The sequence below is a fragment of the Lissotriton vulgaris genome, chromosome 3_1 (genome assembly GCF_964263255.1).
Source record: "Lissotriton vulgaris chromosome 3_1, aLisVul1.2, whole genome shotgun sequence".
Taxonomy (NCBI): Eukaryota; Metazoa; Chordata; class Amphibia; order Caudata; family Salamandridae; genus Lissotriton; species Lissotriton vulgaris.
In genome coordinates this window covers 1,996,869,413-1,996,896,449 of record NC_141689.1, presented here as the reverse complement: position 1 = coordinate 1,996,896,449, position 27,037 = coordinate 1,996,869,413, and positions in this window count along the sequence as shown.

The following is a 27,037-nucleotide window of genomic DNA, read 5'->3' as shown; positions in this document are numbered from 1 at the left end:
AAGGGAAGAACCGCGGAATAGAGAGAATGAAGCAGGGGTGCTTCTCTGAAGGAGGAGGCACCCCATCAGGCACATGTCCATCAGACTCACAGTCAGCTAATCTAAGCACAATGTCTGATGCGTGATGATGCAGATCGCACCAGACATTCTGGTCCTATTCAACGAAAAAATTCTGTACCTCCCTGGGAAGGAGGCACAACGTCTCGTGCACGTTGATATTTGCCATACAAGACGACTACCGTCACACACACAATAAAGAATTGCAAATTTCATACCTCCCTGGAAATGAGGTCCAATGTCTGGTGCTCTTGACACTTCTGGTCACACACACACAGGTTAAAGTTCAGCAGTGCCTCATGAGGTAGAGTGAGGCACTACCAATGTTACTTCCCCAACTCAAAGGACCGAAACCTGTGATTCGGACACCGCACACAATGTGCTTGCAGTCAGGGTGTTGCACGAGAGAAATGGGGCATGATCAATGAAGCAGGCCACGTTGGATTCAGCAACTGGTAAATCCGCTCACAACCATCAAGACTCTTATGTGTGCTAAGGTCCCCACGATGCAGGGGCCAAACACCTTAGATGTGGGCAAGACTGTGGGGCTCCGCACAAGGCAATCTGGTCTCCAGGGACTATTCTCAGTTCCACGCTCTGATGCCAGCTGGATTCCAGCAGACAATGTGTGCACTTGAGAGGTCACCGTTCTCCAGTTGTCCCAGGTAGATGTAGATATTGTGGGTCCCTCGTAGGAGATCTTTGATGTTCCAGAGACCTCCGAAAGAACAAGGGTCAAGCTCAATAAGCCCTTGGAGAGCAGACTTCATGTTTCCACACAGCAGCAGGTAGTCGGCCCAGCCACTATTCAGGAAGGATCACTGACATAATATTGATTACAAAAATATGCCCATATACAAATAGCAACACATAAATATCGATGTCAAACCAGCGACGGCTCGTGGAGGGAGTTACGGTGGGGCAGGAGGGCGGGGAGGGAGAGGGGCAGGGCGGAGGTTGCTAAAAACCGGCATATGGATAATTGCAGGTAAGTAAACAATTTAATTAATAAAACGAATTTCGTAACTCGCACTGCATTGCATTTTGCGATGCAAGGTGCACTACGAAATTCGTTTTATTAATTAAATTGTTTACTTACCTGCAATTATCCATATGCCGGTTTTTAGCAACCTCCGCCCTGCCCCTCCCCCTCCCCGCCCTCCTGCCCCACCGTAACTCCCTCCACGAGCCGTCGCTGTGTCAAACATATTGACATCCTATCTTTATAATGTAAAGTACAGAAATATCGAAAAAATATTATTGATGAAAAAAATATTGATGTACAAACTATCATTTTTTTTATATAAAAAGAATGTTAAATAAATTAGTTAATAAAATTAACTTTAAATTTTTTTTACATGTAATACACATTTTAAAAAATATAATAAATACATTTAATTTACAAAAAATTAACATACATATATAAAATGAAGTATATATATGTATATTTACTTTAAAACAATTAATAAACTTTTAATTTTAATTTATTTTAAAATGTTACAAATATATAAAAGTTTACAAATATATATATACACACACACACACACACACCTATAACATAAAATCTAATAAAAAATATTATATTATAAATGAAAACATTACAATATGTAATAATTTTTTTTGCACACCATTGACTGCGACAGTAGGGAAACTGTTGGATAGCATAGGGGTAAAAATTACTATTCACACTCCAGTGAGTGCAATAGTAGGAGAAGTGTTGTATAGCAGAGGGGTAACAATTACTATTCCCACTCAAATTACTGTAGGGAAACTGTTGGACAGCAGCTGGGTAAAATAAATGACTATTCCCACTCCAGTGAGTGCAACTGTAGGGAAAATGTTGGATAGAGGAGAGGTCAAATTTATTATTCCCGCTCCAATTATGGCAACTATAGGGAAAGTGTTGGATAGCAGTAGGGTAAACATTACTATTCCCACTCCACTGAGTGCAACAGTAGGGAAAGTGTTAGATAGCAGGGAGGTAAAAATTACTATTCCCACTCCAGTGAGTGCAACAGTAGGGAAAGTTGGATAGCAGAGAGGTAAAAATTAATATTCTCACTCCAATTACTGCAACAGTAGGTAAAGTGTTGTACAACCGAGGGGTAAAAATTACTAATCCCACTCCAGTGGGTGCAACAGTAGGAAAAGTGTTGGATAGCGGATGGGAAAAAATTGCTATTCCCACCCCAGTGACTGTTGCAGAAGGGAAAGTGTTGGAGAGTGGAGGGGTACAATTTACTATACCCACTCCAGTGAGTGCAACAGTATGGAAAGTGTTGGATAGCAGGGGTAAAAGTTAATATTCCCACAGAAGTAAATTAACAATTTTAAACAAACAAAATATCAACTTTAATACAAAAGATGTTAAAAAAACAAAAAAGAAAACCTATATAAAAATATTTAAAATTACAAATGATGGAAACATATTGCAATGTTAAAAAAATACCTACAAAAATACATTATAAAAAAAATGTTTTAATTACAAACAAATAACTATATTTAATAGAAATTAATTATAAACCAAAACATTGATTGTTGTATAAATGTTATATTTTTTTATTTCCTACCCTATAACACCACACAATTCACAACACACTTCTAAATTTCTAAAAAAAAATGACACCTCCGTAATTAACATAATTAATTATCAAATAAACAAATATTATTAATTAAAATAGAAATACAAATGAATTTACTCACCAAACTTCACCCCAATAAAACAAAATTTTCACACTCAAAATAAAAAGCAACAATTACCATCAATATTTATCAATGAATGAATGAATATTAATTAGGAACTAATTATTAATTAATGAAAAATAAAATACTTTCCAACCTCTCCCCCAATAAACACCAAAACGCACCTAAAAATCATTACACAATTTCTATAACTAATTTTACATTATTACATTAATATCAATTAACAACAACATAATAATTAATGTAAAGGAATTTACTTCCAACCTTTACCACTATAAACCCCACAACTCACATCTCAAATTAATTACACAATTGCCATGCTTATTCTTTTATTAATTCGTTACAATTAATTAACAATTAATTATAAATACATTTCTTCCCACCCTATTCCCCTATAAACCCTCACCACGCTCCTTCAAAGAGACACAATTTATATAATTACAAATTAATTATTAATAATTAACAACTAATGAATAAAATATGTAATAATAAATTAATTCCCAAAATCAACATGATAAAATATAAATTAAATAAATATTAATACAATAAAAATATTAATAATTTGATTATAATTAAATTACTTCCCACCCCATTGCCCTATAAATCTACAACCCGCTGAAGAACTAAAAAACACAAAAGGTAATTCACATAAAATGAATAACTTCTAAAAATTTAACATATATTTAAAAAAGCAATACTTATAACAAAAATAAATCACAAGCTTTTAAAATACATAACACTAACTTAAAAATCGATATTTTAAACAACTTTATGTTTGCAAACTATATTACTAACTTCGATATTTTCAAAAATGATATTTTTTTACTTTAAAGTTGATATTCTTGACCCTGAAATTCTTGCTGTCGATATTTCTGCATCACGATATTTCCAACTCGATATTTGCGCATGTCGATATTTAAAACTCAATATTCTGTCTATACTCCATTCAGGAAGGGCCAGTGGTCCGTTTGAATGGCAGTAATCCTCCTGGTGCACAACAGACTCTTCTGGCAGTGTGCACCACCTAGTTCCAGGTTAACATAATAATCAATTAATTTATTTATTTATTTAAATTAACAACCAATGAATAATGAACTAATAATAAATGTATTCCCACACTTAACACTATAAAATCTAAATAAATACTAATAAATAAAAAATATTAATTAATGTATTAGAATTAAATTACTTCCCACCCTATTCCCCAATAAACTCACAACCCGCTGCTAAAAAAACAATTACAATTATTACCAATTAATAAATTAATAAAAATTACCAACCAATTAATAAGTATCTAATATTAAATGTATTCCCACACTTAACTCTATAAAATCTAAATTATATAAATACTAATAAATAAAAAATATTAATTAATTTATTATAATTAAATTGCTTCCCACCCTATTCCCCTGTAAACCCACAACTTGCTCCTAAAAAAAAATCACAATTAACATATTTAATAACTAATTCATTATTGAAAAATAACAACTAATTAATAATTAACTAATAATAAATGAATTCCCACAATTAACACTATAGAATCTGAATTAAATAAATACAAATAAATTGAAAAATATATATTTATTTATTTTAATAAAATTACTTCCCACCCTATTCCACTATAAACCCACAACCCGCTACAGAACTAAATTAATAACTTCTAAAAATGTAACACATATATTTAAAAAAGCAATACTTATACAAAAAATAAACACAAACTTTTAAAATACATACTAAAATACATAACACTGACTTAAAAATCGATATTTTAAACAACTATATTTTTGCAAACGTTATTACTAGCTTCGATTTCTTCAAAAACAATATTTCTTACTTTAAAGTTGATATTCTTGACCACAAAAGTCCTGCTGCCGATCTTTCTGCGTTACAATATTTCCAACTCGATATTTGTGTATGCACCATTCAGCAAGGGCAAGTGGTCCCTTTGAATGGCAGTAATCCTCCTTGTGCACAACAGATTCTTCTGGTAGTGTGCACTACGTAGTTCCAGGTTCTCTGGTCCCACATTCCCACAAGTGCATCTCACCCCATGCTGCAGTATGGCAGTAGTAGTTATACTAGAGTGCACCTTTCAAGTTGGGGTGTTTCAAAGGGTCTCTCTAAGAACCACAGATGTCTCCCCTAAATGTAAGTCCTGTCTGCCATGAGGTCGCAGAAAGCGGATCTTACTCTTTAGTGGAACCATGATCTGGTTCCAGAGGCCAAGTGTCAAAACCTCTCCCTCCAATCTCTCCAGTCGGCCAACAAATGGCAGAAGTCTATTGGTCTAGTTGCATGCCCAGTATTTTATAGCTGTTGCTGGGGAATGCCCCGATGTGCTCCCCCAACCTCCAGTGTGGACTGGAGGCAAGCACCAAGGCACACAAAGAGTTTTAGAGCATAGAAATGTTCAGTTTCTAGTAGTTGCATTTCTATACAAGTCATTACAAAGTCACCTTGACCGCTGGCAAGGGGTTGTCGCTGAGGAGCCAATGATAGGAAGCATCATGAGGCAGCTCCTCTTCAATTCATTATTGCAGTCTGATTAATTTCACCCAGTTACTCATGTTAGCCTATGGGAAGAGCAAATCTCAAAGGTAGTGCAAACACACATGGGCATTCCTCACTACCTGGGCAGGCGGGAAAAATGTGTACCTGCCCTACTTTTCACCTACCACTCAATTCAATCCTTAATATATACTCTTGAGGTACTCAGTGGTAGTGAAAGGTCCTCACAGGATGGCTAGTGACTTATACAGGCCAAGTTGTGAGTAGACGTGCAAGGGTGCACACCAGCCTACAATGGCAAGGTGGACACATACTTAAGAACATCATTGCAGCAGGGCACACTCTAACCTGCAATGACAGGCTGGAAACGTATTTTTGGACACCATCAGTGCAAAGTGCACACCAATCTGCAATGTCGGCCTGGAAACATATGTAAAGACACCATTGGTGCAAGTGCTCACACCAGCCTGCAGTAGCTCACTGGTCACATACTTGGAACACCCTCTGTGCCGAACGCACACCAGCCTGCAATGGAAGATAGGACACGTGTTCAAAGACACCATTGGTGTAAGTGCACACACCAGCCTACAATGGCAGGCTGACACATATTTGGAAACACCAGCTGTGCAAATGAGCACACCAACCTGCACTGGCAGGCTGGACTCAGGTTTTAAAGCATCATGGGTACAAGTGTGCACACCAATCTGTAAAGGCAAGCTGGACACCGATTTACAACCACCATAGGTGGGAGTGCGCACACACCGGCCGGCAATGGCGGGCCTGACCTATGCTTTAGAAACCTCAGGTGAGCACCACTTTCTAATAAGCCCCAAGCTCTAAGGCTCTAACTAAAGAATCAGCCACACTCAGGAAGTGTCCTAGGGGGAGAGCTGACCCCCTAGGTAGGGAAAACCAACATGTGGTTAGTACCTCCACGGGCAGTGCACACACAGATGTACCTGCCCGGCCACTCATCTATTCTTGTTCAGTGGCAGCGAAAGCCCCCTCGGGTTTGGCTGAGTGAGACCAATCAACCTGAGCATGAGACATTTATAACAAGCTATTCAGGTGGGTGGCACAATCAGTACGGTGTCCCCCTATTAGCCAGTCACACCCGCCCTTGATATGAAGTGCACCTTCTTACAAGGCACTCACAGGTAAGACACCTAAACCAATCGAGTAATCACCCTTTCCTGGCATGTGCAGGAATAGCATGTGCACTTTCCCGCTGCAGTTCAGTGAAAAGGTGCAGAGAATCCTAAGGTTAGGAAAAGAGAGTTGCCAATATCCAGGGGACAAAAAGCAAAAGGTTTTAGGCAGACCGGACTGGGAACTCCCAGATGCTCCGTCCATCACCACCCCCTTTTGTACCGCTTTGTTCGCCATAAGTTGGCAGGGTATGCTCAGATGTGAGTCCCTTGCTCACTTTGCCACTGGATTCAAGCAAGCCTGGCTGAAGACGGCTGGAATGCCAGAAACGGGTCCTAGGAAGCTTGTTTCCGGTCCAGGGAAGGCATGCATTGGCAGTTCGGGCTGGACTGTTCCCATGAGGCACAGGGTCAGACTGATTTGCATATGGCCATGTTTGAACTGGGGTGGCAGAGTGGGGTAAAGAAAGGTGATGGATTAAACCCAGATCTGTCGACTGGGTGTGAGTGTTTGATTGGTTCAGATGCTCCGTCCATCACCACCCCCTTTTGTACCGCTTTGTTCGCCATAAGTTGGCAGGGTATGCTCAGACATGAGTCCCTTGCTCACTTTCCCACTGGATTCAAGCAAGCCTGGCTGAAGACGGCTGGAATGCCAGAAACCGGTCCTTGGAAAGTTGTTTCCGGTCCAGGGAAGGCATGGCTTGGCAGTTCGGGCTGGACTGTTCCCATGAGGCACAGGGTCAGACTGATTTGCATATGGCCATGTCTGAACTGGGGTGGCAGAGTGGGCTAAAGAACGTTGATGGATTAAACCCAGATCTGTTCACTGGGTGTGAGTGTTTGATTGGTTCAGATGCTCCGTCCATCACCACCCCCTTTTGTACCGCTTTGTTCGCCATAAGTTGGCAGGGTATACTCCGACGTGAGTCCCTTGCTCACTTTGCCACTGGATTCAAGCACGCCTGGCTGAAGATGGCTGGAATGCCGGAAACCGGTCCTAGGAAGCTTGTTTCTGGTCCAGGGAAGGCATGGCTTTGCAGTTCCGGCTGGACTGTTCCCATTGGGCACAGGGTCAGACTGATTTGCATATGGCAATGTCTGAGCTGGGCAGAGTGGCCTAAAGAACTGTGATGGATTAAACCCAGATCTGTTGACTGGGTGTGAGTGATTGGTTCAGATGCTCCGTCCATGACCACCCCCTTTTGTACCGCTTTGTTCACCATAAGTTGTCAGGGTATGCTCAGACGTGAGTCCCTTGTTCACTTTGTCACTGGATTCAAGCAAGCCTGGCTGAAGATGGTTGGAATGCCAGAAACCGGTCCTAGGAAGCTTGTTTCCGGTCCAGGGAAGGCATGGCTTGGCAGTTCGGGCTTGACTGTTCCCATGAGGCACAGGGACAGACTGATTTGCATATGGCTATGTCTGAACTGGGGTGGCAGAGTGGGCTAAAGAACGGTGATGGATAAAACCCAGATCTGTTGACTGGGTGTGAGTGTTTGATTGGTTCAGATGCTCCGTCCATCACCACCCCCTTTTGTACCGCTTTGTTCGACATAAGTTGGCAGGGTATGCTCAGACGTGAGTCCCTTGCTCACTTTGCCACTGGATTCAAGCAAGCCTGGCTGAAGACAGCTGGAATGCCAGAAACTGGCCCTAGGAAGCTTGTTTCCGGTCCAGGGAAGGCATGGCTTGGCAGTTCAGGCTGGACTGTTCCCATGAGGCACAGGGTCAGACTGATTTGCATATGGCCATGTCTGAACTGGGGTGGCAGAGTGGGCTAAAGAACGTTGATGGATTAAACCCAGATCTGTTCACTGGGTGTGAGTGTTTGATTGGTTCACATGCTCCGTCCATCACCACCCCCTTTTGTACCGCTTTGTTCGCCATAAGTTGGCAGGGTATGCTCAGAAGTCCGTCCCTTGCTCACTTTGCCACTGGATTCAAGCAAGCCTGGCTGAAGACAGCTGGAATGCCAAACACGGTCCTATGAAGCTTGTCTCCGGTCCAGAGAAGGCATGGCTTGGGATTTCGGGCTGGACTGCTCCCATGAGGCACAGGGTCAGACTGATTTGCATATGGCCATGTCTGAAATGGGGTGGCAGAGTGGGCTAAAGAATTGTGATGGATTAAAACCAGATCTGTTGACTGGGTGTGAGTGTTTTAATTGGTTCAGATGTGCCGTCCATCACCACCCCCTTTTGTACCGCTTTGTTCTCCATAAGTTGGCAGGGTATACTCCGACGTGAGTCCCTTGCTCACTTTGCCACTGGATTCAAGCACGCCTGGCTGAAGACGGCTGGAATGCCAGAAACCGGTCCTAGGAAGCTTGTTTCTGGTCCAGGGAAGGCATGGCTTGGCAGTTCCAGCTGGACTGTTCCCATAGGGCACAGGGTCAGACTGATTTGCATATGGCAATGTCTGAGCTGGGGTGGCAGAGTGGCCTAAAGAGCTGTGATGGATTAAACCCAGATCTGTTGACTAGGTGTGAGTGATTGGTTCAGATGCTCCGTCCATCACCACCCCCTTTTGTACCGCTTTGTTCGCCATAAGTTGGCAGGGTATGCTCAGACGTGAGTCACTTGCTCACTTTGTCACTGGATTCAATTCAAGCAAGCCTGGCTGAAGACGGCTGGAATGCCAGAAACCGGTCCTAGGAAGCTTGTTTCCGGTCCAGGGAAGGCATGGCTTGGCAGTTCGGGCTTGACTGTTCCCATGAGGTACAGGGTCAGACTGATTTGCATATGGCCATGTCTGAACTGGGGTGGCTGAGTGGGCTAAAGAACAGTGATGGATTAAACCCAGATCTGTTGACTGGGTGTGAGTGTTTGATTGGTTCAGATTCTTCGTCCATCACCACCCCCTTTTGTACCGCTTTGTTCGCCATAAGTTGGCAGGGTATGCTCAGACATGAGTCCCTTGCTCACTTTCCCACTGGATTCAAGCAAGCCTGGCTGAAGACGGCTGGAATGCCAGAAACCGGCCCTAGGAAAGTTGTTTCCGGTCCAGGGAAGGCATGGCTTGGCAGTTCGGGCTGGACTGTTCCCATGAGGCACAGGGTCAGACTGATTTGCATATGGCCATGTCTGAACTGGGGTGGCAGAGTGGGCTAAAGAACGTTGATGGATTAAACCCAGATCTGTTCACTGGGTGTGAGTGTTTGATTGGTTCAGATGCTCCGTCCATCACCACCCCCTTTTGTACCGCTCTGTTCGCCATAAGTTGGCAGGGTATACTCCGACGTGAGTCCCTTGCTCACTTTGCCACTGGATTCAAGCACGCCTGGCTGAAGACGGCTGGAATGCCAGAAACCGGTCCTAGGAAGCTTGTTTCTGGTCCAGGGAAGGCATGGCTTTGCAGTTCCGGCTGGACTGTTCCCATTGGGCACAGGGTCAGACTGATTTGCATATGGCAATGTCTGAGCTGGGCAGAGTGGCCTAAAAAACTGTGATGGATTAAACCCAGATCTGTTGACTGGGTGTGAGTGATTGGTTCAGATGCTCCGTCCATGACCACCCCCTTTTGTACCGCTTTGTTCACCATAAGTTGTCAGGGTATGCTCAGACGTGAGTCCCTTGTTCACTTTGTCACTGGATTCAAGCAAGCCTGGCTGAAGATGGTTGGAATGCCAGAAACCGGTCCTAGGAAGCTTGTTTCCGGTCCAGGGAAGGCATGGCTTGGCAGTTCGGGCTTGACTGTTCCCATGAGGCACAGGGACAGACTGATTTGCATATGGCCATGTCTGAACTGAGGTGGCAGAGTGGGCTAAAGAACGGTGATGGATTAAACCCAGATCTGTTGACTGGGTGTGAGTGTTTGATTGGTTCAGATGCTCCGTCCATCACCACCCCCTTTTGTACCGCTTTGTTCGCCATAAGTTGGCAGGGTATGCTCAGACGTGAGTCCCTTGCTCACTTTGCCACTGGATTCAAGCAAGCCTGGCTGAAGACAGCTGGAATGCCAGAAACTGGTCCTAGGAAGCTTGTTTCCGGTCCAGGGAAGGCATGGCTTGGCAGTTCAGGCTGGACTGTTCCCATGAGGCACAGGGTCAGACTGATTTGCATATGGCCATGTCTGAACTGGGGTGGCAGAGTGGGCTAAAGAACGTTGATGGATTAAACCCAGATCTGTTCACTGGGTGTGAGTGTTTGATTGGTTCAGATGCTCCGTCCATCACCACCCCCTTTTGTACCGCTTTGTTCGCCATAAGTTGGCAGGGTATGCTCAGAAGTCCGTCCCTTGCTCACTTTGCCACTGGATTCAAGCAAGCCTGGCTGAAGACAGCTGGAATGCCAAACACGGTCCTATGAAGCTTGTCTCCGGTCCAGAGAAGGCATGGCTTGGGATTTCGGGCTGGACTGTTCCCATGAGGCACAGGGTCAGACTGATTTGCATATGGCCATGTCTGAAATGGGGTGGCAGAGTGGGCTAAAGAATTGTGATGGATTAAAACCAGATCTGTTGACTGGGTGTGAGTGTTTTAATTGGTTCAGATGTGCCGTCCATCACCACCCCCTTTTGTACCGCTTTGTTCTCCATAAGTTGGCAGGGTATACTCCGACGTGAGTCCCTTGCTCACTTTGCCACTGGATTCAAGCACGCCTGGCTGAAGACGGCTGGAATGCCAGAAACCGGTCCTAGGAAGCTTGTTTCTGGTCCAGGGAAGGCATGGCTTGGCAGTTCCAGCTGGACTGTTCCCATTGGGCACAGGGTCAGACTGATTTGCATATGGCAATGTCTGAGCTGGGGTGGCAGAGTGGCCTAAAGAGCTGTGATGGATTAAACCCAGATCTGTTGACTAGGTGTGAGTGATTGGTTCAGATGCTCCGTCCATCACCACACCCTTTTGTACCGCTTTGTTCGCCATAAGTTGGCAGGGTATGCTCAGACGTGAGTCACTTGCTCACTTTGTCACTGGATTCAATTCAAGCAAGCCTGGCTGAAGACGGCTGGAATGCCAGAAACCGGTCCTAGGAAGCTTGTTTCCGGTCCAGGGAAGGCATGGCTTGGCAGTTCGGGCTTGACTGTTCCCATGAGGTACAGGGTCAGACTGATTTGCATATGGCCATGTCTGAACTGGGGTGGCTGAGTGGGCTAAAGAACGGTGATGGATTAAACCCAGATCTGTTGACTGGGTGTGAGTGTTTGATTGGTTCAGATTCTTCGTCCATCACCACCCCCTTTTGTACCGCTTTGTTCGCCATAAGTTGGCAGGGTATGCTCAGACGTGAGTCCCTTGCTCACTTTGTCACTGGATCCAAGCAAGCCTGGCTGAAGACAGCTGGAATGCCTGAAACTGGTCCTAGGAAGCTTGTTTCCGGTCCAGGGAAGGCATGGCTTGGCAGTTCGGGCTGGACTGTTCCCATGAGGCACAGGGTCAGACTGATTTGCATATGGCCATGTCTGAACTGGGGTGGCAGAGTGCGCTAAAGAACGGTGATGGATTAAACCCAGATCTGTTGACTGGGTGTGAGTGTTTGATTGGTTCAGATGCTCCGTCCATTACCACCCCCTTTTGTACCTATTTGTTCGCCATAATTGGCAGGGTATGCTCAGACGTGAGTCCCTTGCTTCTTTTGCCACTGGATTCAAGCAAGCCTGGCTGAAGACAGCTGGAATGCCAGAAACTGGTCCTAGGAAGCTTGTTTCCAGCCCAGGGAATGCATGGATTGGCAGTTCGGGCTGGACTGTTCCCATGAGGCACAGGGTCAGACTTATTTGCATATGGCCATGTCTTAACTGGGGTGGCAGAGTGGGCTAAAGAACTGTGATGTATTAAACCCAGATCTGTTGACTGGGTGTGAGTGTTTGATTGGTTCAGATGCTCCGTCCATCACCACCCCCTTTTGTACCGCTGTGTAAGAACACAGCAGATTCAAATGTCTTCATACTTCTGCTTGGATCTTCTATTAAGCTCACAGGCTCGCCGTTGTTAGAAACCTTCTGCATCCTCTTGGCCCAAACGTTGCATGCAAAGAAACTTTGTACCCCATCATGAGTTGCTCATTTATTCCCCTAGATTTTTCCCCACTGGAATTACAGGTTCCTCTGTAATACAATGGATTGGTTGTATTCCACAGAGAGACTGCGGCTGCTGAAATTCCAGGAAAAAGTCACAAACTACCAGTGGCACTGGTCCTGGAATGACTGATTATATTGATAGTACAAATGCTACGGGGATCTTGGGTGTCCCAGTCAAAAATCCTTGTTAAGTCCGCCCCCTGCCACTGAGAGTCATGAACCCTTGGGCATTCGCAACTCTTGGAAGCACAGGGGGGCTGCGAGATTACAGTTCCAGAAAACAGGAATCTCGTTATCAGGCCCTGGTAATACATGAGACCACTACTACATTGAACAATGGAGAACTGCTACAATGGTCAAGTCAAGTCAAGTCATAAAATTTGTATAGCGCACTACATACCCAGAGGGTTTCAAGGCGCTTAGGAAGGGGAGGAGGATTATTTGTCAAATATCCACGTTTTAAGCTGCTTTCTGAACGCTAGGTGGTTCTGGGTGAGGCGAAGGTAAGCGGGGAGTGAGTTCCATGTTTTGGCAGCCAGGTATGAAAAGGATCTGCCTCCCATGGTGGTCTTGTTGATGTGAGGTACAGTGGCGAAGGCTAGGCTGGAAGAACGTAGTTGGCGGGAGGGGGTGTAGAAGGACAGTCGAGAGTTGAGGCAATCTGGTCCGATGTCGTAGAGTGATTTGTGTGCGTGGGTAAGCAGTCGGAAAGTGATCCTCTTATTGACGGGGAGCCAGTGGAGGTCTTTAAGGTGACCGGAGATGTGTTTGTTGCGTGGGATGTCTAATATGAGCCTGGCTGAGGCGTTTTGGATTCGTTGGAGTTTCTTCTGGAGTTTAGCGGTGGTACCTGCGTAGAGGGTGTTTCCGTAGTCCAGTCGGCTCGTGACTAGTGCGTGGGTGACTGTTTTCCTTGTTTCGGAGGGGATCCAGCGAAATGTTTTTCTGAGCATGCGAAGAATGTTGAAGCAGGAAGAGGATACGGCGCTGACTTGTCTGTTCATTGAGAGTGAAGAATCCAGGATGACGCCAAGGTTCCGTGCGTGGTCTGTCGGGATGGGTGCTTTTCCGAGGGCTTCCGGCCACCAGGAGTCGTCCCAAGCAGAGGGGGATGTGCCTAAGATGAGGACTTCTGTTTTATCTGAGTTCAGTTTCAGACGGCTTTGTTTCATCCATTCGGCGACTTCTTTCATTCCTTCGTGTAGGTTAGTTTTGGCGGTGCTGGGGTCCTTGGTGAGAGAAAGGATCAGTTGAGTGTCGTCCGCGTAAGAGATGATGTTGAGGTTGTGTTGGCGGGCGATGGCCGCGAGGGGGCTCATGTATACGTTGAAGAGGGTGGGGCTGAGTGATGATCCTTGAGGCACGCCGCAGATGACTTCAGAGGCCTCGGACTTGAATGGTGGTAGGCGGACTCTCTGGGTTCTTCCGGTGAGGAACGAGGTGATCCATTCAAGTGCTTTTCCTTGGATTCCGATGTTATTGAGGCGTTGTAGAAGGGTGCTGTGGCAGACTGTGTCGAATGCTGCAGAGAGGTCGAGGAGGATGAGGGCGACTGTGTCTCCATTGTCCAGTAGAGTTCGAATGTCGTCTGTTGCTGCGATGAGGGCGGTCTCAGTGCTGTGTTTTGCTCGGAAGCCAGATTGTGAGGGGTCGAGTGCTTTGTTGGCTTCGAGGAAGGCGGCGAGCTGGTTGTTGACGGCTTTCTCGATGACTTTGGCCGGGAATGGAAGAAGCGAGATGGGGCGGTAATTTTTGAGTTCGGTGGGGTCCGCTGTTGGTTTTTTCAGAAGGGCGGTGAGTTCAGCGTGTTTCCAGTCTTCTGGGAAGGTCGCGGATATCAAGGAGCAGTTGATGACGTCTCGGAGGTGCGGTGCTATGACGGAGTCTGCTTTGTTGAAGATGTGGTGAGGGCATGGGTCTGTGGGGGATCCAGAGTGGATGGAATTCATCAGGCGGATGGTTTCCTCAGTGGAGATTGGGTTCCAGGCGTTAAGGGTGTTTACGGGGAGAGGATGGTCAACAGATGGTGGGGTGGGTTGGTTTCCGGGTTGGTTGTCAAAGCTGTTGTGGATGTCAGCAATCTTGTTGTGGAAAAAAGAGGCTAGGGAATCGCAGAGGGTTTGAGAGGGGGTGATGTCGTTGGAGTTGGCCGAGGGGTTGGAAAATTCCTTGACGATGTTGAAAAGTTCCTTGCTGTTGTGGGCGTTGTTGTCAAGTCGATCCTTGAATGCTGTTTTCTTGGCTTTTCGGATCAGTTGGTGGTGAGTGCGGGTGGCGCTTTTGAAGGCGTCCTTGGTGCTGGTGGATGGGTCTTTTTTCCAGGCTTTTTCGAGGGAGCGGCAGAGTTTCTTGGATTTCTTAAGATCATCGTTGAACCAAGAGGCCTTCTTGCTGCCAGGTTTGCTTTGACGTTTTTTCAGTGGTGCTAGGATGTCGGCGGTGTTGGATAGCCATAGGGTGAGGCTGGCTGCGGCTTCGTTGGCGTTAGAAGAGAGGGCTGGGGAGTTTCGAAGGAGCGATGCGGAGATTTGTTCCGTGGTGATTTTCTTCCAGTTTCTTTGCAGTGTAGGTTGGGGGTGGTTGATGGGTTTCGGCTTGTTGTAGGTGAAGTGAACGCAGCTGTGGTCGGTCCATAGGAGGTCCGTAGTGTGGCTGAAGGAGACATGATTGCTGGAAGTGAAGATGGGGTCGAGTGTGTGGCCTGCGATGTGGGTGGGGGAAGTGACCAGTTGTTTAAGTCCAAGGTTGGCGAGGTTGTCCACGAGGGTGGCGGTGTTGTGGTCGTTTATCTTTTCGAGGTGAAAGTTGAGGTCTCCCAGAAGGATGTAGTCTTTGGAGGGGAGCGCGTGTGGAGAGATGAAGTCCGTGATGTCTTCACTGAATTTTGCGCGGGGTCCTGGTGGTCTGTAGAGGAGAGTGCCTCTGAGAGTGGTTTTGGGGTCGATGTGGATCTGGAAGTGAAGGTGTTCGGAGTTGGCGAGGTTGGTGTCAGAGCTGGTTGAGATGCGGATAGATTTCTTGTGTACGATAGCGATTCCTCCTCCTGTGTGGCTGGTACGGTCTTTGCGAGTGATCTTATAGTCTTCAGGGATGGCAATGGTGATGTCTGGTGCGGAGGAAGCGTTCATCCATGTTTCCGTAAGGAATGCGACGTCTGGAGAGAAGGTGTCTAGAAGGTTCCATAGGTCAATGGCGTGTCTGTGCACCGAGCGGGTGTTGAGAAGGATGCATTGTAGGTGGTTGGGGTCGGGAGTCTGTGGAGTAGTCGTATCAGAGATGTTGTCGGTGCCGCTGAATTTGCAGGAGTAGCAGGAGAAAGGTCCATGGATGTGTCCGGGAGCGGCTTGGACGCAGTTGGGGGCGCGACCGGGGTTAAGGGCTAGGAGGGTGGCGGCATCATAGGTAATGCGGGGGGGCTGGGCAGCGCGAGGGGCAGGGGGTCTGGCGCTGGGCGCGGTCCAGGCGCGGACGGGCGTAGACGGGCTTACCTTTGGCGCACCTTCGGCGTGTCCGTAGCGCGTGGACGCTGCGCGTGGGACCATCTGACATAAATGGGCAGTGGAGGGGGCGGAGCGTGGGAGGGGCAGCAGGGAGGCGGTAGTGTGGGTGAGGGGCGGGTCAGGGGATCCCAACAACAAAATGGAGGGTCAAAGGGGAAAGCCAGACAGGGACAACAAATGCGAGTTCTTAGAGATCAGTACATGAACAAGAACACTGGAGAAATGAGCGCAGCTGCCTGAGCGAGGTCGCGCTGATGAAACCAATCAAAGCTGCGGCGCTGCAATTCACTGCTAAACCGCGCTAAATATGAATGTTACACAGCGCTATAAGTGAAGGCTACACAGCGCTACTATGCTATGTAAAAACGGCGCTACAATAGGATGATGCACAGCGTAGCGATTCTATATAAGACAGCGCTACAAATGGATGCTACAAAGGCGCTACAATTCTCTGTCGCACAGCGCTACAATTGTACAATTGGAGGATACACAGCGCTATTATTCTATGTAAAGCAGCGCTACAGTAAGATGTTACCCAGAGCACGAAATTGAAGAAATCAGCAACGCGGTATCGTGGAGTGATGCAGCTGTGAGTGAGGAGGGGCAAGGGTGAGCGACCGTTCTGAAGAGAGTCCAGGTGGTAAGGCCCTCTCAGCAACGTGAGACCCTTACGGGTGAGTAGCGCGCTTACAATTGATTGAGTGATTGAATGGTGCAGGCTTCGCCACAAAGGTGAAGAGGTCAGGGTGCTTTCTAATGCTCTTCTGCACTGCACGGGTAAAGAAGCAGATCAATTGTTGTCGTATATTCTGTAAAACCAGCTCATACGATTGTTTTACACCCAAGCCAAATGTTTATTCTAGGCCATTTCGTAGCATTGATCCAACGTTTGTGTAATGAATATTCAATGTGTCATCCTGCATAATTCCTGAGCACTAGGGATTGAGTATCGAAAGGTACAAACCAATAAAAAAAAGAAGAAAATTCAACCGCCACACTGGTGCATTAAAAGATTTCGCTCGGCAGATCGCTTATCTCGTGCCTTCCTCTGTTTAGGGTTTTTATTTCACTGTGTGAGCAAATTTCACCTGACAAGGACTTTACAGAGAACAGCCCGAGCTAAACAACAAAAAGACAAGATCTACTATTTCAAAGGGATAAAATATCCCATGAAGGGACATTTATTGTCTTAAAAATAGCATACCGACTGCTTTTTTCGATAAGCTGTCAAAAGAGAAAATCCTTTGTTGCCTCAGTTCTGTAAGAGGAAATAAACCGTAACAAGACCAGCAAGGCCGCCGAGCGGTCTCCCATGATCGCATTAGCACGTACACAGCCTCTCCGTGATGCAAAGTGCATTTAACACAGACAGTGTCATGCTCGCAGCAAAGCACACTTGCTCTACAAGGTTGGGGTTCTAAAATGCACCCTTGGAATATTACTTTATTATGACCTTCAAGTTGCCTCAAAAAAACTAAAATTGCCACGTCCCCTGATACCCTCAATTGCTAAAGCAGCGCCTTTAAGATTGTCTTTACCTGCGAATAAACCTGCTTTTATCTTTAGCTTTGCTAATGGAAATGCGTCCTGTGGAGCCATTTTCTAGCCGCCATCTAATCAAGATATTAATTGAGCTGCAAAAAATGGCCCCATGTTAGCATCCCATTGCGCATTAAAAGTTAGCCAATAAAAAGGCCCCTGGGAAGGGCATGGAGGTGTGGGCTGGGTGCCCGCAAGGCAGTTAGGGGTTCACCTCTAACCTTTAACATCCCTCTTTGACCTCGTTGCCACTGATTAGTGTTGACTGATTCCCGCTGTTAATGTACTATGCAATCAATTTAGTAGAGAAAATGGAATTACCAATCAGTAGATCCGAAACATAAGGCCAGCGATGTAAGTAGGCGGAAGAAAAAACATAAAGGTTTGACCCTTTAAAGCGCCGGCACATGCTAGCGAAATAACGCAATGTCCACATTCAGCCCGAGTGGCAAAGCTCAACAAAAACACAGAACTGCCTAAAATAAACAATGCTAATTAAAGATTTTACGATCTTCCGAGAGGCATCCCAGAAGACCAATGGATGCACGATGTGGCACACATCAACCCTCCCAGTGGAAAGCTAATAACTAGCCAGCAGGGAATGCAGAAAGTGCAGTCTAGACTATATATGAGAAACAACTCGCTCGCGAACACAGAACAAAATGAGAACAGAGCTTAGCTTACCGAGCCCGTGTTTTATTAATAACGCCTACTGTAGCGCAGGTTTTTTGAGTGAAACATGCTTTAAATCTGTCTGTCTGGCAGAAAAGATGCCTTTGGTATTCATAGAGCGAACCTTCGCTGAAGCCTTAAGGCTTTGGCAGATCCCACACCGTGCACATTCAACGAGACAATAAAACAGAGCTGTGCAGTGGGCCCTGATGTATGCCTTATGCCCCGGTATCCGGAAATAAAGTAAAGCCAAAGGAAGGACAGCTGGCAAACTAGGAAGTTCACGATTAGCAACACAATATGGCCGACAATATTGGCCAAAGCTGCCAGTGTACAGACAGGGCAGGGACCGGCTGAAAGGACCAAGAGAAATACACGCAAGAATAAAGGGATGGTAGTAAAACGAGGATGTGAAATGTGGGAAACATTTGCAAAGATGTAAAGGAGTTGACAAGGGTAACAGACCAGTTATATATTGTGTTTAATGTATTGATCATTTCCTAAATGTCACTTGAAGCCTGCAGGCGAGGGAGCGGGGAAACGCAGAACTGACTGGACAATAAGGCGAAGGGTGAAGACAGTTATCGCACATGTAGAGATGTTCTGCCTGTTAATCACTCAGGTTTACTTTTCGCTTTGCCCCGATGGAGCTCGGCGTGTACAAATTTACGCAACGACAAAGTGAGCAAGTCGCAAAATGGCAGCCTTTGACATTCGAACATGTAAACATGATTGTGAATAGACACAATGCATGTCGGAAAGGACTTTCTGACCAATGACGATTTACAAATAAAAGGAGGGTCCGAAAGGGTGTGATGACTTTGAGGCATTTCCAAACTGAAGTTGTACTTAAGTTACAATTCCACATTGTGTGAGTTCGCTGCCCCCATTGCTAAATTTGAGCAGGTGGTTACCAGTGTGGTCAGGCGTTTCCAAACTAGAAGTTGTACTTCAGTGACAATTCCACCTAGTGAAGGTTGGCTGCCTCCCAGTGCTTAATTTGAGCAGGTGGTTGCCAGTGTGGTGAGGAATTTCAAAGTGGAAGTTGTACTTCAGTGACAATTCCAATTTGTGAAAGTTGTCTGCAACCCAGTGTGAGAAAGGGGCAGGGAGTGTCTGGTAGTGGATTAAAGAGGTATGAAGTGGACTCAAGACTACACAGCTTTAGTGTGCCACAGGCCTATGAGCCACGCTTCAGGGACTGCATTCTTTCTTTAACAGAGCAAGCACTGCTGCCTCCATTGGGAGGTGGATACAGCAACCCTTGGGACCCCTGCATGCTCCTCCCAGCGCCAGTCACTCAAAGACAACTTTTATTTGTTTTAAACCAAACTCTGCCCCGTTATGGAACAGGGGCTGCTTTAAGGATATTGGCATTCAGTAAAAGCTAATGCAAGAATGGAGAGCTGCATTCCTTTGTAGGTCTCCACCACTACACTTAGAACCATACTCCGGGAGTTGCAGAAGAACTCTTGCCTCATAAATGGTAACAAGGCAGGAGGTTTTAAAGCTCCTTGTGAATCAACATTTTGTGTTGTGATTGATAAGTAGATTAGCTGAAGAGCAAAAGGAATGTAGGGTTAGAAAGCAGTCAGTGTGAAAACAAGAAATTATTTGAAACCCCAACTTAGTACACCAGTCCCAAGGTTCATTTCCAACGATTCAAAGCTAAGTGCAGATTTTAGATAATTTCCAAACATTATTTTACCCTGTTATATTTCTAAATGAATGGGTAGGCACATGATTATTAAACTCACACGATTTTTAAAGGTGTAGTAAAAGTACTGTTCAGAGAAGGAAGTAGTCTGTATAAATATGAACCACCTGAACTCCTAGCACTACCTCGCTTGCCCATTCCTTGGGGCATATTTATCCTAAGGTTGTGTCGCTTTTGTGCCATGCAATGGGTGCAAAAGTGACGCAACCCTTAAGTTTGATTTATCAAGCCATGCAAGGCCACCTTTTGTGGCCCTGAGTGGCTTGATAAATCTAAAGTAATGCATCAGCACAGTGCAAATAGCGGTGTTGCCTTTCTCTGCCCTGGGAAGTCGTTTCATGGGTGGAACATGGGTGTTCCCACGCATCCACCTATGGATTCTGAAGCATTCCCAGATTTACCAATACTGATACACCTGGTGATGCGTCAGAATGCAATGCCTTCCCAGGGGTGGCATAATTAGGAGATGTTAAACTTGTGCTGCCTGCCTGTGGTGGGTTGGCGGTCTAGTGTTCGGAGTGAAAGGGTGCCCTACACCTCCTCCACAGTGACAGTTGGGACTGGAACTGCCAGGAGCCTTCTAGAAGGTTCTAGCCCTTTCTGGTAGGTAGGGTGAGGGGATATACATAGGGGGCTCTGCCTCCATGTGCTCAGACTGAGCGTGGACTTGATTGAGCGGGGACACTCTGCCAGGAGGTACTGCTGCAAGGGCCTGTGTGCTGGCCAATGAGCCCGTCTGTACCCCTCTGCTGTCCACAGGGCTAGTGAGAGCCCATTGCGGGAGTGGACACTGCTCTGCTAGGAGGAGTGCCACCTTATGGGGGTTGACCGTTCCTAGGAACTGCAGTCCTGTATTAATGAGTGCCCACTGACTGCTGATCTTGCCCAGCATTGCCTGCCTGCTCTCCTGCCCTAGCGCCTCGTGAGTGCTATCCTCTTTTTGCCTGCACTTCAAGGAGGTGAGGAGCATGGGCGCTACTCCCTCGGGTGGGACCCTGGGACTGTGAGCCATCAAGCGCCTAATGAGCGCTGCCTCCAGTCCCTGAGAAGAAGGTGTGTTGGTCTTGCAGCAGGTGCTGCCAGAGTGCTATATTCGCATTGACTGTGCTCTGCTTGCTTTCTAGTGCCTCGTGAAGTGCTACAACTGTTTTCCAGCCCCCCGGGACTCTTAGTCCTGCATTCCTGGACTTAGTGCTCCAACGTTGGGGACAAATGTGTAATTAGAGAACGCCAGAGCCAGCGCCATATCCCCGGGGGGCCACAATTGTGTAGAGAGCCTTCATCTGGGGACCAGGGCCTCACCACGTGTGGAGTGGGGAAAGTACTCTTTTTGGGGGCAGTCTTGACTGTAGTAGCCCCCGAGTGGGTCTCCAAAGGCAATATAGGTGCCAGGGACCATTTGTGACTGCCCAGCTGCACCGCAGGTAGTGGCAGCTGCACCGTTCTGGGGGCATTGTTGATTTGAGAGTCCCATGAGTGGGGCTCCCTCGGCGCAGTGGTGCCAAAGGCTCATCGGCAATGTTGGTGGCGTTCACAATGCGCACAGCTTTCCCCTCTGCCAGCAGAGCCTAACCGTGCACCATTGAGAACTGTTTTTGTGCGCCACCATACTGCCCACCGGAGAGGCAGCTACTTCCAGGGAGTGGTGGCAATCTTTGCAACGGGTGGGCAAGTATGAGGTTCACCCTTCTGACTTGAGGCCTAATGCATTTCTATGCGCAGGGTAATCCTGTCATGATGTTCATGCTTTTATGCTAATGAGAAATGCCCTAATGATGCCAAATATACTTGCAAAGACTCATGCCTAAGGTGTTTATACTCCAGGATTGGTGCCTATTGTATTTGATGATGCCTAATGCCATGGTGTATGCCTAACATGTCTATACACTAATGATTTTGCATTTATGCTTCATCTGTTTTACTGCATAGGGTGGCTGCTGGCTAATGCTATGCAAATGTTTTTATGCTCAATGTATCGCATATTGATACAATGTGTAATGTGTTACATACCTACTGTTTTCATGCCTAATGTTACGCCTAAGGGGCGGTGATGCCCAGAAGATGCATAATGTTTTCTTGTTATCCCAAGGATGCGTTCATTCTGTGCCTGGGCTCATGCATTCAGGCTGATGTGTTATACCTAATGGCTTCTTTCCCCCTAATGCAGACAGGGTTGGTGTCCTGCCTAATGTGAGATGCCACATGCACATGTTAGACCTACTCTGATTTATGCTAATGATGACACCGCTTTGTTCCTATGTTTATTGTTTATGCCTCACGCAAATGTGATTTATGCCTAACCCTAACTTGATTTTCTTTTGCTAAGGGGATGGTGCTGAGGTCCTTTATTCACTAGTAGGCACTGGTTAGTTTACAATTACTGTTCTACATAAGGTGATGACCCTAAGTTAATTTCTTTTACCCAACAGGGACGGACTGATTACGTTTATACTAATGGACTCTCATTCATTCTTTCTACCTTGGTGATGGTTCTGGCAGCGGCCAGATTGTCCCTGCCCTGTAAATAATTCCCCTTGTATATTGCTACCTTGTGTCAGTTGGCACAGTGCCTTAACAACTGTGATTGCCTGAAAACATGTTCTGCATAATACATATGCTGTTTTTCACCTAACCTGGTGTGGAATCTCTTTTGTAGTGGGCCTAGTATGTTTTGCTGTGAGTGTGTGCTGCGCAGAGGCTTTACACAATGCCTCTGAGTTTGGCATACCAGATCTGCACCACTCTGCCCCGTTTCTAACAGGAGAAATATCTTAATATCTCCCCCTAACTTTCTCTTTCTATGTGTACTGCACACATAGTAAGAGGAAAATGCCTCAAGGGATTGTTTTTGTGCAGGTAAGTACCCCTTCCAACATAATTGCTGCACAAACAAATGAGATTTGCAGAGGGAGGTTCTTTGATAGTGGTTTGGTTGTAGGAGATGGGAGCCAGGAGGGTGTAAAAAGTTTCGCGTATGGAACTAAACTCCTCTCTGCCTCATAAATAAAAGCATCTGAGTAACCCTCCATGTACTTGCAATTGATGTTGACTGTACAATATGTATCAGGGGGAAAAGTGTGGGGTTGCAAATGTAAATTTTGAACTATGCTCCTTCTACAAATGCTCATTTACACTGGGGGGGGGGGGTCAGAATTCACCACGGATTAATATTCATGGTTTTGGAAGGGACTCTTTTAGACAATTTACAAAAAAGCCAGAGTGACACCTGAACATAGCTAAGGAAAATCTGCAGTGTAAGGATTCCTGGGCTAATTTCGTTCAACTTTATAGAGAATACGGAACCACTGGTGGAGGTTAACCATGATATAGAAGAGACTAACCTCAGGAAAACGGACAGGTTTATTGCACCTGCAAATAATATTGGTAGTAGTAACCAAAGTGTAGCCTCCAGTCTTGGAGCTACACCACATCTCAAAATAATTCATAAACACAAGGGCCTGATTCACAAAGGTAGCTTACATGTTTGAGTAATTTACAATTTTGAGTAGGTTTACTAATGTTTGCTTATTCACAAAATCCAAGTGTAAATTACTACTAACAAAGAAACAGTAGTAAGTACATCACCACACACTGCCAATCACTGTTATTGCAACAGGCTCCGATAGAAAATAATGGAGGTAGGGAATTAAAATGTATCCTATAGAAGATAATGTTATATTAAATTGCTTTAAATAGTTACAATATAAATACATATAATTTAATGGTAAACACATATCTAAACATAATGCATATTTATTATTTATTTCTAAAATATTTTAATACCCTATTTTGAATTGAAAAATACTTGTATTACTCTTATTTATTAAATGTACCTACAATGATTTTAAATAATGTCATACATCACTTAAAAAATATTAATGCATTATAAACACTATTTTATTCACTTCATTTTTAATTTGTATTTCAGAAAAATAATTTTGATTTCATATATCTCCATTCAATAAATATTTCTTTCAAAATTAAATTAATAGTGCTGCAGCATTTTCTATTTTGTCCTACTTGTAAATAAAATGTATCAAAGTCAGTCATATAAGTATTTCGCAACAGTATTCGAACTGACCTCCTCGGACAGGACCGCATCCAAGCCGGCACCCTCCCAGCTCTTGTGCGACTCGCTGAATAACTTTTTCATCAATAACATTTCAGACATCAAGGCCAACATTCCCCCTCCCACCCCAGCATTTCTAACCCCTGATCCCCCACCCAACACCTATCACCTTGACCATTTAGCCCCGCTGTCTAAAGAAATTTTCCTCCCTCTGCTTTCTTGAGTCAAGTCGGGATCCCCTTCTGACCCCTGCCCGGCCCATATCCTGCGAGACATCTTTCTAACTTGCCCTTCCCCTCCCCTCACTTTCCTTAATGAGATCCTCAAGTCAGGTACCGTCCCCACCTGTCACAAAGCAGCCACCATTATCCCTATCCTAAAAAAAACAGGCACAGATCCTACAGCGCTTGCAAATGTTCGGCCGATTTCTCTTCTTCCCTATCTAGCCAAAGTCCTAGAACGCCACGTCACTAAAGTCCTCAGCTCTTTCATCGAGGACAGCGGTTATCTTGCACCTTGTCAAGCCGGGTTCCGCCCTCTCCATTCCACTGAAAAAGTGGTTGCATCTGTCTTAGACACACTTAGGGAGGGGCAGGACACGAATCTCCCCCAGGCATTGGTTTTGCTTGATTTGTCGGCCGCCTTCGACACGGTGGACCATACCATCCTTCTCTCCCATGTTGAGGCGGCAGGCATTGGAGGTTCTGCCTTGGCCTGGTTAAGATCATTCTTGAGCGATCGCTCACAGGCAGTCAACCTGGCGAACTTTTCCTCCCAGGCTCGCAAAGTTCAATGTGGCGTCCCCCAGGGTTCTTCTCTTTCCCCCCTTCTTTTTAATTTATATATCTTTCCCCTCATCTTTGCACTGCAGGGGATGGAGGTCACGGTGTTTAATTACGCCGATGACCTCCAGCTCATTTTTAACCTCTCTGATTCCCCTGACTCTATCTTTAATTTCCAATCAGTGATAGTCTTTGTCAGGGATTGGATGAGCTTCAACCATCTCAAGCTCAACCCTGACAAGACCGAGCTTCTTCTCACTGGCGGTAAACTTAACCCCTGGTCTCCTTTTTTCTGGCCCCCCCTCTCTTGGTCCCTCCCCTTCCCCTTCTTCCTCTGTCAAGACCTTGGGGATCACTCTTAACAATCAACTCACTTTACATACCCAGATCAGCACGGTGGTTTCCTCTTGTTTTTTCACCTTGCGTACTATCCGGAAGGTCTCACGGTTTTTCTCTCTCTCAGCCCTCAAACTGATCATGATAGCTATGGTCCTCTCCCGTCTAGATTATGGGAATGTCCTGTACAATGGCGCCACTGCATACTCCATCCGACGGCTTCAATTGGTGCAGAACCAAGCCGCCCGCCTGGTACATGGCTTACCCAAATCACATCACACCACTCCCCTCTTAAGATCCCTCCATTGGCTCCCTATTAGAGAAAGGGCCCTTTTTAAAATGGGATGTATGACGTTCCAGGCCCTCGCGGGAACAGCGCCTTCTTTCATTAGGTCCAAAATTGTACCCTACATCCCTAGCAGACAATTGCGTTCTTCTTCTTTGCCCCTTTTGGTGGTGCCCAGGTTCAAGAAGAGTAGAATGGGAGGCTCTAAGTTCTCCTCTCTGGCGCCGCAATTTTGGAACTCTCTACCTCTCCAAATGAGATCAACATCATCTTACCTGGAGTTCCGCAGCACCCTAAAAACCCATTTGTTTTCGCAGGCCTTTAAAATCTAAATCCTCCCTTTCACTCAGGAATCATTCTTTCTCCTCAATAGCGCCATGAAACCGCCTGGTGTACGAGCGCTTACTAAATATTTTTAAAATTCAAATTCAAATTTAACATAACAAAATTTTCATTTATATTTGAGTTAAATAAACTTTTTTATTTGTTCGAATAATGTATCATGCAGTGATGTACATGGTAAATTACTCTTACTTAGTTTTAGTTATATAATTACAGAATATAATTAAATTTAGTACATTTCAATTAAAGATCTATTTCAAAATTCAATAAATAGTGCTTTGGGATTTTTTTATTTTGGTTTACTATTAAAATAAATATATCAATTAATTTATATTAAGATGTAGAATACAAATATTTTAATAATCATCTTTGATGTACGTATATTCTCATTATAATACCCTTTTAAAAATTTAAAATGGTTATTTTGATTAAAATATAGTTAACTTTGATTTGATCATGCACACCAAGAAGGCCAGATGCCTTACCACCGAACCTCGAGAGTCCAGATGCATTTGCAACCATCTCGAAAAGGCCTGGAGGAACACCAAATCCACAGAAGCCTACAACAACTTCAAAGCCACCACAAACGCCCCCACCAACTCATCAGAAAAACTAGGAAAAAAGTGATTGAAGACAGAATCTCCACTCATGCACACAACAGCAAAGAACTCTTCAACATCATCAAGGAGTTTGCCCAACGCTCCAGAGAGTCCACCAACATCCCTCTCTCACAAGACCTCTGCGACAAACTCAGCACCTTTTTCCACCAGAAAATCAAGAGCATCTACGACAACTTCGACGAAGACAACCAACACACTGAACCCTCACCAACCACCCTGACACCCTGAAGCCAGCAATCGACAACTGGACAGCCCTTACAACGAAGACACACTGAAGACAATGAAGTCAATCCGATCCGGGGCCCCCACGGACCCCTGCCCCCACCACATTTTCAACAGAGTGTCAGACACCATCGCACCTTTGCTCTTCCACACCATCAACCTCTCCCTGGCAACCGCCATGTTCCCTGATGACTGGAAACACGCCAAGGTCAACCCCCTCCTGAAGAAACCCTCGACGGACTCCACTGACCTCAAAAACTACAGCCCCATTTTCCTGCTCCCGTTCCCAGTAATAGTCATCAAGAAAGCCATCAACAGCCAACTCGCCACATTCATCAAAGAGCACAACATCCTCGACTCCTCCCAATCCGGCTTCAGAAAAAACCATAGTACGGAAACCGCCCTCTTCACTGCAACAGATGACATCTGAACCCTACTGGATAAAGGAGAAACAGCAGCCGTCATCCTCCTCAACCTCTCAGCAGCGTTCGACACAGTATCTCACCGCACCCTTG